At 51.4% G+C, this 2500-nt stretch overlaps 2 non-coding genes across 2 annotated transcripts in view; both read right to left on the reverse strand.

Annotated features, from left to right (window-relative positions):
• Positions 1 to 132, reverse strand: part of LOC137930063 (5.8S ribosomal RNA) — a 157-nt gene extending 25 nt beyond the window's left edge. The window contains exon 1 of the ribosomal RNA XR_011108877.1: positions 1 to 132. This exon is cut by the window's left edge and continues 25 nt beyond it. This is a non-coding gene — a ribosomal RNA (5.8S ribosomal RNA).
• An 816-nt stretch (positions 133 to 948) lies between these two features.
• LOC137930054 (small subunit ribosomal RNA) overlaps positions 949 to 2500 on the reverse strand; it is a 1904-nt gene continuing 352 nt past the window's right edge. Inside the window, exon 1 of the ribosomal RNA XR_011108868.1 lies at positions 949 to 2500. This exon is cut by the window's right edge and continues 352 nt beyond it. This is a non-coding gene — a ribosomal RNA (small subunit ribosomal RNA).

Here is a 2500-nt window from a genome sequence, read left to right on the forward strand (position 1 = left end):
GATATTTCTCCACGGACCGCAATGTGCGTTCGAAATGTCGATGTTCAAATGTGTCCTGCAGTTCACACTATGACGCGCAGTTAACTGCGTTCTTCATCGACCCGCGAGCCAAGTGATCCACCGTCCAGGGTAATGGTTTTTTCTTAATGTTGTTATTACTTACGGTAGCGGCCTACGGCTCTCGCCGTCGGCCACTTGATTGTCCGTTTTTATGTATTAACGTCGAAAGTTGGTCGAATTCATGTGCGCCGAGGCGTTCATAAAGAAACGGCACCGAAAAAGCTTAACGCCCCGACGCGAATCCTTTAGAATGATGAACGACGACGACCCGCGCACCCCCCAACGAGCTGGCGTGACGCACGACATTGTCATCTTTCTAACCGCTTAAATTTCGTTTTGTATAGCGCCAACCGACAATAAAGGGCCTGAGCTAGGCAGTGGGGATTTTCACCGCTTCGAACGCTCCGTTTGGTATGCCCCGGTCGGCGCTCGTCTCTCGGCGTTTTTCCGCCACCCGGCCGCTTCGACGGCGGCGGAGGCAGCGGCGGCGGTAGCACTTTCGACGAATGCCACCACCGCCACCGGCCACCGCCACGGCGCCGTCGCCGCTGCGCCGTTAGGCGTAATAGACGCTAGAGACAATTATTTCACATTTTATTTTTTATACATATATACAAACACGCACACACACACGCACGCACACGCGCGCGCGCTCGTCCGCATTAGATACGAACAGCAGCGCGCGCGCGTACGTACATATATATGTATATATGTCGTATATATATATCATTATGGATGTATTACATATATATATGTGTAAACACGGTATGTACGAAGTCGTCGTCGTCGTCGTCGTCGTCGTCGTCGCAACAGCAACAACAGCAACAGCAACAGCGGCGCAACAACGTTCGTGAACATATCACGCGTCTCGCACACATACACACACGTTAATGATCCTTCCGCAGGTTCCCCTACGGAAACCTTGTTACGACTTTTACTTCCTCTAAATGATCAAGTTTGGTCAACTTCCCAGCAACGCCGACGGCCGTGAAGCCACCGCGTGTCGGTCCGAAGACCTCACTAAATCATTCAATCGGTAGTAGCGACGGGCGGTGTGTACAAAGGGCAGGGACGTAATCAACGCGAGCTTATGACTCGCGCTTACTAGGAATTCCTCGTTTATGGGGGATAATTGCAAACCCCAATCCCCAGCACGAAGGAGTTTCAACGGGTTGCCCGGGCCTCTAGGCCAGGGAGAACATGCTGATTCCTTCAGTGTAGCGCGCGTGCGGCCCAGGACATCTAAGGGCATCACAGACCTGTTATTGCTCAATCTCGTGCGGCTCGAAGCCGCCGGTCCCTCTAAGAAGAATTTTAATACGTCGCCAGTGAGTTGCGCCACCGGAGCGGCGCACACCTAAATGACGACGCCTATTTAGCAGGCTAGAGTCTCGTTCGTTACCGGAATTAACCAGACAAATCGCTCCACCAACTAAGAACGGCCATGCACCACCACCCACCGAATCAAGAAAGAGCTGTTAATCTGTCAATCCTTCCGGTGTCCGGGCCTGGTGAGATTTCCCGTGTTGAGTCAAATTAGGCCGCAGGCTCCACTCCTGGTGGTGCCCTTCCGTCAATTCCTTTAAGTTTCAGCTTTGCAACCATACTCCCCCCGGAGTCCAAAATCTTTGGTTTCCCGGAAGCTGCCCGCCGAGCCATCGTAGTAACGTCGGCGGATCGCTAGATGACATATTTACGGTTAGAACTAGGGCGGTATCTAATCGCCTTCGAACCTCTAACTTTCGTTCTTGATTGATGAAAACACCTTTGGCAAATGCTTTCGCTGATGTTCGTCTTGCGACGATCCAAGAATTTCACCTCTAACGTCGCAATACGAATGCCCCCAGTTATCCCTATTAATCATTACCTCGGAGTTCTGAAAACCAACAAAATAGAACCGAGATCATATTCTATTATTCCATGCACGAAATATTCAAGCAGCATTTTGAGCCCGCTTTGAGCACTCTAATTTGTTCAAAGTAAAATTGTCGGCCCATCTCGACACTCACCGAAGAGCACCGCGATAGGATTTTGATATTGAACCGCCGTTTTACCGACGGCTCACCGACGATATGCTCCGCAGACGTGTCAGTATCACCGCGGATGCGGTGCACCGACAGCGCGGCGCACAAATGCAACTACGAGCTTTTTAACCGCAACAATTTTAGTATACGCTATTGGAGCTGGAGTTACCGCGGCTGCTGGCACCAGACTTGCCCTCCAATTGTTCCTCGTTAAAATATTTAAAGTGTACTCATTCCGATTACGAGGCCTCGTAAGAGTCCCGTATCGTTATTTTTCGTCACTACCTCCCCGTGCCGGGAGTGGGTAATTTGCGCGCCTGCTGCCTTCCTTGGATGTGGTAGCCGTTTCTCAGGCTCCCTCTCCGGAATCGAACCCTGATTCCCCGTTACCCGTGACAACCATGGTAGTCGCAGAA

The sequence above is a fragment of the Battus philenor genome, unplaced genomic scaffold (genome assembly GCF_028537555.1).
Source record: "Battus philenor isolate CCGP_79_NKW_IND1 unplaced genomic scaffold, ilBatPhil1.0.hap1 SCAF_55, whole genome shotgun sequence".
Classification (NCBI taxonomy): Eukaryota; Metazoa; Arthropoda; class Insecta; order Lepidoptera; family Papilionidae; genus Battus; species Battus philenor.